Here is a 13,709-nt window from a genome sequence, read left to right as displayed (position 1 = left end):
GCCACACCTGTGTTTAGGTCATCGGACCCTCTGGCTTCCAGGCACAGAGCTAACAGTCAAAATCCTGCCCAAAGGTCAAAGCCCAACTTCGATAGTTTGTCGTCCACGGAGATGTCTCTTTCCTCCCTGGTTAGACGTTCTTCCCTCATTCGTTTCCCTGCCTCGTTTTCACGAATTCCGTAGCACCCATCACCTTCTACCATATGCTAGAATTCAGCACGCACACGACTTCTCTCATGGAGGCGGTATTGCCTCTCGGTTGGAGGGACAAGTCTGGAGTCCACCTCCCTGGGTTCCACCTTTGCCACTCACCAGCTGCATGACCTTCGGCAAGTCACTTAATCCCCCTGTGCCCCAGTTTTCTCATCTGTAAAATGGGAATGAGAAGGGCACTGTCCTTGTTCTCTTAGCACGGTTCTCGGCACGTGGTGAAACCATTAGCATCTTCGTAATGGTCTCTCCTAGGGCTGAGTCGTCCGGTGCAATAGCCACTAGCCACAGGGGACTCTTTAAACCAGTATCAGTTATGATTAGAGGGTAAAAAAATCAGTCCTCATTTCAACTGCCACATGTGGCTGGTGGCCCCTATTTGGGACAGCACAGATAGAGAACATTTCCCCTATCACCAAAGTTCTCCTGGATGGTGCCGGTCTACAGCAGGGATTGGCATGTCTTTTCTGAAGAGGGCCGGACGGTAATTATTTTAGGCTTTGCAGACATACGGCCTCGGTCGCAACTACTCAACCCCATCGACATAGCACGAAAGCAGCTATAAACCGTGCATAAATGCATAAACGCATGGGCATGGCTGTGTTCCATAAAACTTTATAGGCACTTAAAATTGAATCGCAGTAATTTTCACAGTTCACAAGATACTGTTTTTTCAATCACTTAAATATGTAAAAAAAAAAAAAAAAGTCATTCTTAGCTTATAAGCTCTACAAAAACAACAGGTGGACCATAGTTTGCCAACCCCTGCTCTTAAGTATCAGCTCCTTCTAGACAAAACCCCCATCTTATTCACAGCTCTGTATCCTGAAATACCCATTATCGAGAGCCCATTCTGTACAGGCTCCTGGTATCCATTGGGAGAGTCACGCATAGGTCACAGTGTATTGTTAAGAGGGCACAGACTAGAGTCAGCGGAACAATGGCCCCCAAAGATGTCCCTCATGCCACTCCCCATCACCTACGATTTGCTATATTACATGGCAAAGGGTAATTAACATTGAGGATGGAATTAGGTTGCTAATCAGACGACCTTCGGAGAGGGAGATTATCCTAGATTATCTGGGTGGCCCCAATGTTATCACGAGGGGCCTTAAACCTGGAAAAGGGAAGCAGTAGAGCCAGTGTCCAAGGAATGCGATAGGAGAAAAGACCTAACCAGCCACCGCTGACCGGGAAAGGGGACGGCGGCCATGAGTCAAGGAATGGGTAGCCTCTAGACAACAAAAAACGAAGGAAAGCAAATTCTTCCCTGGAGCCTCCAGAAAGGAACCCAGTCCTACCAACACCTTGATTTCAAGCTAGTGAGACCCACTTGAGACTTCTGATCTCCGGAGCTCCCGTTAATGAATTTTTGTTGCTTTAAGACACTAAGTTTGTGGGGCGCCTGGGTGGCTCAGTCGGCTGAGCGTCCGACTTCAGCTCAGGTCACGATCTCGCGGTTTGTGAGTTCGAGCCCCACGTCGGGCTTGGTGCTGACAGCTCGGAGCCTGGAGCCTGTTTCGGATTCTGTGTCTCCCTCTCTCTCTCTGACCCACCCCGTTCGTGCTCTATCTCTCTCTGTCTCAAAAATAAATAAACGTTAACAAATAAAAATTAAAAAAAGACACTAAGTTTGTGGCAATTTGTTACAGGTGCAACAGGAAACTAACATACACGCTAACAGAACAGAGAGCGAACAAACGTGATGGGTAGATGAACACAAGAGAACCAGGTACGACGTACAACGTTAGCACCAGCGGCCCCAGTAAACGGAATAGATGGGAAACGAGGCCCAGCGGGTAACTGGCATCATACGGTCTCTGTCCTTCTGAAATAGGCTTATTTCACTTAGCTTGTAAAAGTCCACTTAGGTGAGCTGTCTAAAACGGTTAAACTCCTAGAAGCATAGAGTGGTGGCTGCCCCAGGGCTGGAGGAGGGGGACATGAGGAGATATTGCTTGATGAGTATAAAGTTTCTATCCTGCAAAAGGGATAAGTTCTAGAGATCTGGTGCACAAACAACATCGTGCCTGGAGTCCACATGGTACTGTGCCCTTTAAGATGTGTTCAGAGGGTAGATCGCGAGTGAAGCACGCTTACCACCCACGCATATCCACGAGGACGCTTTGGCAGGTGATGGATGTGTTGACTGCCTCGATTGTGGTGGTAACATCACAGGTATATGTGGATGTCCGAATCCATCAGATTGTATATATAAAGCATGTGTGGTTTTGTGGGGATTTTTGGTATCAACTGTACTTTAATAAAACTCTTTTTTAAAAAAGGGAAAAGGAGCTCAGGCAGGGACAGAGGCGCAGAGGGTGAAGACCATGGTGGGTTGAGGAACCTACAAGAAATCTGAGATATGGGGCGCCTGGGGGGGGGGACTCAGTCAGCTAAGCATCTGATTTCAGCTCAGATCGTGATCTCGCGGTTCCTGGGTTCAAGCCCCGCGTCAGGCTCTGTGCTGACAGCTCAGAGCCTGGAACCTGCTTTGGATTCTGTGTCTCCCTCTCTCTCTGCCCCTTACCCCCTCGAAAACAAATACACATTAAAAGAAAAAAGAAATCTGAGATCACAGGAGAGCACAGTAGGAGGGGAAGGGTAAGAAGTGAAAGGAAAGGTAGGCGGGGGCCAGATCGGGGAGGACCTGAGTCCTGCTAAGAAGCCTTTCCTTGTCTGCTACAATCCCAGGTATTACCACCTAACAAATTAACCCAACATTTAAAGCAACCATCACTGTATTTTCTCTCGTGACTTTGTGGGTCAGGAATTTTCAGCAGAACTCAGTTGGGCGATTCTTCCGCTCCATGCAGTATCGACTGGGGTGGTATTCGGCCAGAGAATGGGCTGGTCTCAAGGGTTCATATGGTTTCCCCCACATGTCTGCTGCCATGGTGGGAAGGACTAAATGAATGGATCCCGCTGGGGCTGTTGGCTGGGGTACTTTTGTCATGGAGGTCTCGAGATGCTGGGTTTCATCCGTGATGGCCCAGAGCTCCCAGAGGGAGAGCTGAGACCACCACACAAAAGCTGACCAGCTTCTTGTGACCTAACCCTGAAGACCCAAACATTATTCCCGCCACGTTGTCTTGGTCAAACAAATGACTTCAACCCATCCAGATAGATCCAAAGGGAAGGGCATTGAACCTGACTTCTCAGTGAAGGAGCACCAAAGTTCTTTGGCCACCTTGAATCTGCCACACTAGAAACAGGGGGGCCAGTAAAGGGCTTTTGGTGGGAGGGAACTATGTGGATTTTTTTTTTTCCAAGAGAGAGAACAGAGCGAGCACAGGTGGAAGAGGAGCAGAAAGAAAAATCTCGAGCAGAGCCCGACGTGCGACTCGATCCCACAAACCGAGAGATCATCACCTGAGCTGAAACCATGAGTCAGACGCTTAACCTGAGCCGCCCAGGTGTCCCATAGTAAGAATGCTTTAAAAATCCACATAGTTTGGGGCACCTGAGTGGCTTAGTCAGTTAAGCATCTGCCTCTTGATTTTGGCTCAGAGCATGATCTCTTGGTTTGTGGGATCGAGCCCCGCATCAGGTGCTCTCTTCTCTCTCTCTCTCTCTCTCTCTCTGCCCCTCCCCAGCTCACAGGCACATGCACTCTCACTCTCTCTCAAAATAAATAAACATTTAAAAAATATTTTTAAAAAAATTCTTATATGGAAAAATGCAAAACAAATTTAAAATCATCCACAACCCTACCACCAAGAAAATATCGCACAACGTTATGAAGAATTCCCCGTCGATATTTTTGATGTTCGGTCTCTTCAAACTCTCCATATATTTTTGTACTTTTCCACTGAACGACATTAAATGGGAAATGGACATCATGAATTTGCAGGTTGAAACACCACTTTGGCATCAGTGCAGAAAGTAGCCTGGCCGGGAGACCCGTGGGACAGCTAATGACATAATGGAGGCAGTGACCCCCCCCTCAAGGCTACTGCAAGGGTTTCTCCCCACTTACTTTTTCTGATATGGACAATCGTGACTTTAAAAAATATTACGTAAAGTGCTTCTTCACAACTACAAGGTCAAGACCAAAACAGGCTGGAGAAGCAGCCTTGTGAAAATTTCTCTCTCGCTCCCACCGCACATCTCCACCAGATGGCCTGAAATTTGGTCGCCTGCTGTCTTCACACAGGGTTTTAAAAGACTCGGGTTTTAAAACGTGACCTCTTTGTAGAAGATTGTGGCAGAAGGAAATAGATGTTGGGGAAGCACCTGCTGGCTCTTTAAGATTCTGCCGAGGACGGGGCGCCTGGGTGGCGCAGTCGGTTGAGCGTCCGACTTCAGCCAGGTCACGATCTCGCGGTCCGTGAGTTCGAGCCCCGCGTCGGGCTCCGGGCTGATGGCTCGGAGCCTGGAGCCTGTTTCCGATTCCGTGTCTCCCTCTCTCTCTGCCCCTCCCCCGTTCCTGCTCTGTCTCTCTCTGTCCCAAAAATAAATAAACATTGGGAAAAAAAAATTAAAAAAAAAAGATTCTGCCGAGGAGGCACACCTGCCAGTGCGTCTTGCGATTCGGTCAAAGCCGATCACAGGCCAACGAGTTTGCACGTGGGGCCGAGAAGCGTTGCCAGGACCCACAGCCCCTGGGAGCTGCTGTCAGCCTCTGATCTGAGCCCTTCTGCCATTCTGCTTGTGCATTTCCGCAGCCACACTGACGTCCTCGACTGGTGCTCCAGTAAGTCAAGTTCACCTCCGCCTCAGGCTGGTTCTTCCCTCCACTGAACACAGTGACTTCTCAGACAGCCTAGGGGTTTGCTGTCCCACCTCCTTCAGACCTGTGCTCAAATGCCTCCTGACCCCTCATATTCTCGCTTACTCCGTATTTATCACTATATGACATATCATATATATCTTACTAGTTTGTTTATTCTGTCTCCCTCTCTCTAATACACACATGTACACACACACACACACACACACACAGAAACGTAAGCTTCAACGACGCCTGGCTGGTGCATTCAGCAGAGCATGCAACTCTTGATCTTGGGGTTGTGAGTTCGAGCCCCACGTGTGGTGTGGAGTTTACTTAAAAAAACAAAACATGAAAACAAACGAACAAAAAAGGAATGTAAGCTTCATGAGACCCAGGTTTTCATTCTGATCACTGTAATGCCTCCAATACCCAGAACAGTATCTCACATATGAAAGGTGCTAAAAAAATATATATTTGAATGCTTCAATGATGAATGGATGAATATTAGATTACTAGCACAAGAGAAAGTCAGAAAATGTTGACTTAAATTATAACTACATGCCTCTTACTGCATAGCATAGTGTTGGTCTAAATAAACATTGATGAACTAATTTGGTGACCTTCATGTGAAGGCTCCAGAACATAGAATTGTACCTGGAGGTACAGTTTATCTCCCTGCAGTGGCATTACCGATAGTTTTTAGTTAGTTATGTTTTTGTGACTTTTATTAATAAAGCAATGTTGTGAGGTCTCACCACGTGCCTGGCACGTACCGTGTGCATGATCGTCTTAGGAAAGCCACACATCAGCTCTGGAGGGTAACCAGCATTAGCACACCCGTTAACACTTCAGTAGCTAAGGTGTATTAGATGAGTGACTTCTGCAAGGTCACAGGCAGTCAGCAGCAGAGGCAGATTTCAAACTCCAGTTGGATTCTGGAGAAAAAGTACAGCCACACTATGTTCTTACTTTCTACGGTGCGCTTAATATATTCTTCTACTAGGAAGAGAGAGGGGAAGAGCTTATTTAAAAGGCAAAGGGGAGGAGGAGGAGGGGGAGAAAAAAGGAAGAGGAAGAAGAAGAAGAATTTCCTAATCGAGAGCTCGTGTCTCCTGGCACTATAGCAGACTTCAGCCTGATGATTTTCATAGAACAGTCCCCCGGAAAGCCATTAGCTTTCAAGACTTCATAATCAGGCAGACATTTAAAAAGTCTCATGGGGTTTCTCTGCCTAGCCCAGACATCAGTCTGACTAATGCGAAATTGATTGCAAAGTGGGCTGTTTCATCAACCCAGGGTTCACTGAATCACTAAATATGCTATGGACCGCAGGGCTCGATTGTTGAGCTCAAAGTGTATATCTTTACAATCAGTGACACGAACACAATGTTTTAAGTGATGAAAACGTAGCTCTTTTAGGCTTTGCAAGAATAATCGGAACATTTCCTCCTTTATTCACGCAGTGTCCAAAAGCCGTGGATGCAAAATGAAGTCATTGCCTCTGTGGTACAGGCATCACCGCCATTTTTACAAACGGAGAGCGAGAAAGAGAGAGAAGTAGGGAGGTTTCGAAGGTCCCACCTCCAGAATAAAAGATCCAAGTGTCAAAATAACAAGCGGTCGCTTTAAGGGAAATATTTCTAGAGGGCTTAACTCAGGGGAAGTAACAGGTGTCTTCTTTTTAACTTTGCCTTCTCTCTTTTACAAAGCAAACCTCCTGCTGTACGAATCCAACATAATCCAAGCAGACGGAGTCACTCTGAGGTCTAAGGATAATATCCTGTTCCGTCAGGGCTGGTTCGGGAGGTCACTTGGCATGGGTTACTCCCTGTGGCAGTGGGATCAGTCATGGTCTCTGACTCTCCGACTGTGTGGAGCTTGATCTGTCTTCCTAGACATTTAAAAACTGCACACACTTCAGGTGTCCGAGGTGATGTTTTAATATAAGTATACCTTATGTAATGATTACCACAATCAAGCTAGTTTATATATCCATCACCCCACAGTGTGTGCGTCTGTGTGTATTTTTAATAACTTCCTTTTAATGTTAAAAACATTTTTTAATGTTTTATTTATTTTTGAGAGAGAGAGAGAGAGAGAATGTGAGTGGGGGAGAGGCAGAGAGAGAGGGAGACACAGAATCCGAAGCAGGCTCCAGGCTCCGAGATGTCAGCACAGAGCCCGACGCGGGGCTCGAACCCATGAACCGTGAGATCGTGACCTGAGCCGGAGTCAGACGCTTAACCGACTGAGCCACCCTGACTCCCCAGATGTTCTCTTTTTCTGCATTTAACATGCTGTCTGTACAACCAGTCTATGGGTTTGTCATTTCAATGATCCTATTTTTCATTTTTGGAAGTTAGTTGATTCTTTTAAAAATATATCAGTCTTTTAAAATTCTAGGGTCTTGGTTATTTACCCTTAGTTTTGATTTTCTCTTTAATGTCTTCCCTTATGTAAGCGTATGTAAATGAAAGTCCTTTTCATATTGCTATGTCATCCAAAGTTCTTGCGTGCTAATATTCTATTATGAGCTCATCTTCTGCGTAGAGCTATCTGTGGGAATCCTCTGTGGCCTGAGTTATAGAGTGTCCCTGCAGGGAGCTTCTCATTTCTTCTGCTGGGTACCCCAGAGATATCATTATCCTGGGACTTTTTAAAATGTTACTGTATTGGGGTACCTGGTTGGCTCAGTCGGTAGAGCGTGCAACTCTTGATCTTGGGATTGTGAGTTTGAGCCCCACGTTGGGTGTAGAGATTACTTAAAAATAAACTCGTTAAAAAAATGTTAATGCATCAGTTCAAGGTTCCCAGACAACTCAGCTAATGTACATTTGAGGTCCAAACTCACTTGCAGTACAGGCTAGAAATCTCAGGGTCTCAGAGGAGATTTTCAATTTTATCCAGGACTCAAAGACAAGCTTCTCCATTTCCCTAAGTTATTGGTTGGTTCTCCATGAGATGACATAAAGATCATAATTGAATAATAATAGGAAATATAGACGTACAGTAGGTCTTGGTTCTTTTTATTTTTTTAAGTTTATTTATTTTTGAGAGAGAGAGAGAGAGAGAGCAGGGGAGGGGCAGAGAGAGAGGAAGAGAGGAGCCCAAGGAGGCTCCACGGCTGTCAGCACAAGAGCCTGACTCGGGGCTTAAACCCACGAACCGTGAGATCACGACCTGAGCCAAAGTCAAGAGCCGGATGCTAAGCAGCTAAGCCACCCAGGCACCCCATGTCTCGGTCCTGATGAGAACAAAATTTACATGATCGTTACGAAGCAACGTCAGAAAACACCAAAGTAAAGACGCAGCAGACAAAGGAAGAGAATTAAATGAGCAGGAAGTGGTGAATAGAAGGGTATCTAATATCCGCTGATGGTCTGTGAGATTTTATGCATGACGGGAAAAGAAATAAAGGCTTATGGTATGACCACTGGTGTCACATACAAAGCTGACTAGGGAGGATTTTAATATTCCTATATTATGGAGGAAGAGGGGATTTAAGATTCCACTCTCACCCAAGACAAGTAAAAGCAATGTCTAAAATTTGCCAATGAATAAACAACACAGGGCATGTTACTTAGATATACTGAAGAATCCAGACTTCAGGAGCACCCAAAAGAAAAGACACTGGAAGTAAATACACACGGTGTGTGAGTTTAAGATGAGGAGATGTGAGGTATGGGTCTGTTCCTTCTCATCATAAGTTATTTTGTAGCCTTTGATTGTTTCATCTGGATTAAAATTTTAAAAATAAGCTTAGGGGCGCCGGGGTGGCTCAGTCAGTTAAGCGTCGGACTTCGGCTCAGGTCATGATCTCACGGTCTGTGGGTTCAAGCCCCGCGTTGTGCTGAAAGCTCAGAGCCTGCTTCGGATTCTGGGTCTCCCTCTCTTTCTCTGCCCCTCCCCCACTTGCACTCTGTCTCTTTCTCAAAAATAAATAGACATTAAAAACATTTTAAATACATAAAAAATAAGCTTTACAAAAAACACACTATAGAGTAATGTCTAAAAGCATAGTTAAGAGATATAACTTCCAAATCAAAATAGGTTAAAAGGGGGTGAAGTAGGCAGCCATGAATATTAGTCAAGGAGAGAAACAGACGGGTAGGCAAACATTGCAGATAAAAAGTACAAAATCAAATGACAAAAATAATCCAAAATTGGCCCAAACCATTATCAAGAAGATCCAAGATTTAAACAATGTCACTGAAAAGTTTGATTTAATTGATATTGGAGAGAGAGCTCCTTGCCCAACAATTATTACACTGACATTATTTTTAAACACTATAGAACATTTGCCAGAATTGACCAAGAGACACACACGCGCGCGCACACACACACACACACACACACACACACACACACGCATTAGGCTGCAAAGGTAGGGCGTCAACAAAATCAAGCGACCCAAAAATTCCACATCACATCACCATGTTCTCTGCAAAACTTGAAATCAACTTGAAGGATAGTAACAACAGCTTGACATGTTTAGAAATTTTGAAATATTCCTTAAATATAAATAAAAATACAAATATAAATATAAATATACATCACCATAGTGGAAATTAGAAAATATTTAGTCTGGGGCACCTGGGTGGTTCATCACTTAAATACCTGACTTCAGCTCAGGTCATGGTCTCACGGTTCATGGGTTCAAGTCCCATGTCAGGCTTTTCGCAGACAGCCTGCTTTAGATTCTCTGTTCTCCCTCTCTCTCTGCCTCTCTCTCTCTCTCTCCCTCTCTCAAAAATAAATGAACATTAGAAAAAAAAGAAATGCATCTAATTTAGATGTAGGAATTTTTTGAGACCTTTTTAAAAATGTTTTGTTTACTTCTTTAAGCACAGAGGAAAACTCGGGTGTTTTGATTTTGAAGGTTGGTGTCCTTTGGATCTTATTTGATAAGCTGGCTGAGAGGCTGGATGGGGGGCTGCAGGAGGTTGAACATTCTGCTGAACCACCTGACATCCTGCTCGGCTGAACATTCATCATGCGACCGGAGACAGCCCTGCCCGCCCGCTGGCCGTCAGCCTTCTCACTATGCGTGACATCAGGCAGCCAGGGATCAAGCAGGCCCCTGGGACCCCGCTGTCCAAGTCACCCAGCCCTCACCTCCTCCTGTACATGCACGGATGTCCAACGCAGGAAGTAACCTCTTCAATCCTGAGGAAGCACACCTCGTCATTTTAAAAACAGCACCAAATGACAGCGGACTCCCTACCTTTCCAAAAACATAGCTGAGGGGAAAAAAAGCAGCGTTCATATGACCCAATGCTCTAAATCTAGAAATTTTCCAGGCTTTACATTTTTTCAGCTGAACTGAAGAATGCTAAACCATACCTAACTATGTATACTGTAAAATGAATATAACAGGGTGCCTGGGTGGCTCAGTCGGTTGAGCGTCCGACTTCAGCTCAGGTCATGATCTCACCGTCTGTGAGTTCGAGCCCTGTGTCGGGCTCTGTGCTGACAGCTCAGAGCCCAATTTGGATCCTCTGTCTGCCCGTCTCTCTCTCTCTCTCTCTCTCTCTCTCTCTCTCTCTCTGCCCCTTCTGCGTGCACACTCTCTCTCTCTCTCAAAAATAAACATTAAAAAATTCTAAAAAAAAAAATAAAAAGACAAATAGTGGCAAACCATACAAATAAAGAGTAAGCTCCCCCCTACCACATTCCTCCAATTTCAAAGGCTTTGGGAGTGGGAAATCAACATTTCCAGTTCCCTCTGTCTTTCCAGAAACCGACAATGCATTTCCAAGAAAGATCAGTTGTTTGGTATATTGGCAGATCAGTAGCTAAATCAAGGGTTCTAGCTCTCCGTACTAATTAATTCTGTGTAAGTCTGAATTTAAATTTATTTTTTTAAGTTTATTTTTTTTAGCAATCTCTACACCCAACACGGGGCTTGAACTCACAACCTGGAGATCAAGAGTCACATGCTCTTACAACCGAGCCAGCCAGGCGCCCCTGAATTTAAGCTCAAATGTAAGTCTGCACCTGACATTTTGAATGTTTCCCCTGACATCTCCTGTAACTCGTGGAGGTCGTACAAGAACATGAAACTTGCATCCGCAGAATAATCCTCAAAATGAAAATCATTTACAACCTGGCATTTGCCCTGAGTGACTGACATCGCTTTCAATTTCACAATTAAAAATGAAATTGCTAACAGTATAAATTTCGGTGACCTCATAAATGCATTTGTATAAAAACGAGCCAGAAATACTGAATGATCACTCAAGACATCACATAAACAGCTTATTATTTATTGCGTTACGTAAAATTTTGGCATCGAAATGTTATTTTTTTGCCATTTGTAAGTTTATGTTGACACGCAGGTACCTTTCTTACCCCTGTTATATTTTATAAGTAATATATTTTTAGGACAAAGCCTTATATTTTAGTGATTTTATCAGCGCCCTTTCCCACTTTTTCGAACAAGGGACCTGAGTCTCCATTTCGCACTGGGCCCTGCAAATCATGTAGCTGGCCCCGGTTGGAAGGTTTGTTGCCCTGTAAAGGCTCAGGCCCACCCTAGAGTGCCTGAGCAGGGACAGCAGGAAAGTCCCTGGGAGTTTGGCCTGTGGCCCCTAGAATGTGGGAGGGAAAGATGTGAGCACGGAGCCTACTGCCTGCCTCCCACAGGCAGGATTAGGGGACAGAGGGTAGCAGTGGGGAAGTCCCTACCCCAGTCGTGGCAAGGCGAGGACTTATGAGCTACCCGAGTAACAGAAGCCAGAGGAATTATCAAGGCTGGAGCCACCTTGAAGGGCCCCGCCTGCCACCTGCCAGTGTGACAGGAGAACGAGGCTGTGGATGGGCTGAGAAGAGCCACAGAGGTGTGCCAAAGAGCGCATCACCCAAGTCAGGAGCCAGGCAACGTAGAGGGTCCCACCAGAGCCCCTCATGAGGTCCCACACATGGGACCCATGAGAGAGACAGGCTTTTGGAGACATCTGAAGAGCTGCTCTGGGGCGCCTGGGTGGCTCAGTCGGTGAAGCGTCTGACTTCGGCTCAGGTCATGATCTCGCAGTTTGTGAGTTCAAGCCCCGCGTTGGGCTCTGTGCTGACAGCTCAGAGCCTGGGGCCTGCTTCAGAATCTGTGTCTCCTTCTCTCTCTCTCTCTGCCCCTCCCCTGCTCACGCTCTGTCTCTCTCTCAAGGAAACAATGAATAAACATTAAAAAAAAAAAATTTTTTTTTTTAAGCTGCCCTAATGGGAAAGTGTTAGGCAAGAAAGAAGTCCTGGGATGTCACCGGTGAAGACTTCACCTTTCTCTCACTAATCCCCTCTCCTGGCCCCCGACTCGGGAGAAAACAGGGGCGAGGCGGGGAGGAGAAGGCAGGGAAGAGGAAAAGAGAAGCTTGACGGTTTTGAACTGGCCATGAGAGGGGCATCTACTCTCCGGAAGGACTTGAACAGTCAGGGGATCTACCCATGCCACATCTGAAGGGGGTTTGATTACAGAAAAATAAACTATCTCCTGTTCATCCCTCCATCAGGTTCATGGAAGAAACCAGCTACACGTGCACAAGACTGCACGCATTTTAAAAACAGAAATAGAGGGGCGCCTGGGTGGCGCAGTCGGTTAAGCGTCCAACTTCGGCTCAGGTCACGACCTCACTGTTCCTGGGTTCGAGCCCCACGTCGGGCTCTGTGCTGTCAGCTGGGAACCTGGAACCTGTTTCAGATTCTGTTTCTGTGTCTCTCTGCCCCTCCCCCACTCGTGTGCTCACTCTCTCTCTCAAAAAAAAAAAAAATAAACCTTAAAAAATTTTTTTTTAAAAACTGCATTGTTTGATTCCTTGATCCTTTTGTACAAACCTGCAAGGTGAATTTTCACCGTGAACTCCTCACTGTTGCTGGGTTTTTGCCGCCCTACTGTGTTCATCTACATTTGATGGTAAAAGAGGCTTGAATATGTCCATCTCTTCTCTGTCACTTATTAGCTTGGTGACCTTGGACAGATTAAGTTTTCTGAGCTTCCATTTCTTTATCTTTGAAATGAGGTTAATAGTTCCTACCTGCAAATGTTATTATACAAAATAGAGATAATCTTTGGAAAATAGGGAGCACAGAGTCTGTGCTCAGTAAAGGTATATGTTTTTATTATTGTTGTTCTTGTTTGCGTGTGGATGTGTCTTGAGTGTAACAAAGTATTAACTTTTGGTTTGCTTTTCCGTCACTCATCACCCACTATGCATCTTGGCCGCGGCGGCGATGATATAGTTTTGGGAAATATAAACGTCGATGATATAGTTTTGGGAAATATAAATGTTTTATTTTTTTTAATTTTTTTTAATGTTTATTGTTTTGAAAGAGGCGGGGGGAGGGGCAGAGAGAGAGGGAGACACAGAATCCGAAGCAGGTCCAGGCTCCGAGCTGTCAGCACAGATCCTGACGTGGGGCTCGAACTCACCAACCGTAAGATCATGACCTGAGCCGAAGTTGGGCACTCAACCGACTGAGCCACCCAGATGTCCCAGAATATAAACATTTTAATAGTAAGCTAAGCAAAGGGAGATAACAGGGCAAATACAGTGTTTAAAGGTGATGTGGTTCAAAGGGAAAGAAAAGTATTCCTCTCTGTTAATGTCAGTCATTCATTCTCAAAGGGTGCTTCGAAGACCTCTGGGGCCACCCAAGAATCTCTTGGGGCATCTGCAAAGTCGAAACTATTTTTAAAAGAACACTAAGATACTGTTTGCCTTTTTCACGCCTATTCTCTTACAAGTCCACGTGATGTGTGATATCATCACCGATTGAATGAGGACGCAGATGTGAG

Source organism: Herpailurus yagouaroundi, unplaced genomic scaffold (genome assembly GCF_014898765.1).
Source record: "Herpailurus yagouaroundi ecotype Mexico unplaced genomic scaffold, PumYag 206, whole genome shotgun sequence".
NCBI lineage: Eukaryota > Metazoa > Chordata > Mammalia > Carnivora > Felidae > Herpailurus > Herpailurus yagouaroundi.
This window is presented reverse-complemented; position numbering follows the sequence as displayed.